We start from the raw sequence: 258 nt of genomic DNA on the forward strand, positions 1-258 counted from the left end.
GGACAAGATTCCTTTAGGATATTCAGGAATGAAAATGACTCCATGTTGATCAGACTTCTGCTTGAGTAAATCGTGTTGAAAGTGCCTGCAGCCGTCAGCACGTCTCTAACCACAGTTTACCCCATGCACTTGACCTTTTATGCCTTGATAATTCTGTTTCTGTGAGGCACTGATAAACAGGGTGTAAGGGAGATAGAGGAGTCTAAGGGAGATAATTACAAACACACACCCACAGCTCAGCATATAAAGGATGCGTTT

This window comes from Mastacembelus armatus, chromosome 15 (assembly GCF_900324485.2).
Source record: "Mastacembelus armatus chromosome 15, fMasArm1.2, whole genome shotgun sequence".
NCBI lineage: Eukaryota > Metazoa > Chordata > Actinopteri > Synbranchiformes > Mastacembelidae > Mastacembelus > Mastacembelus armatus.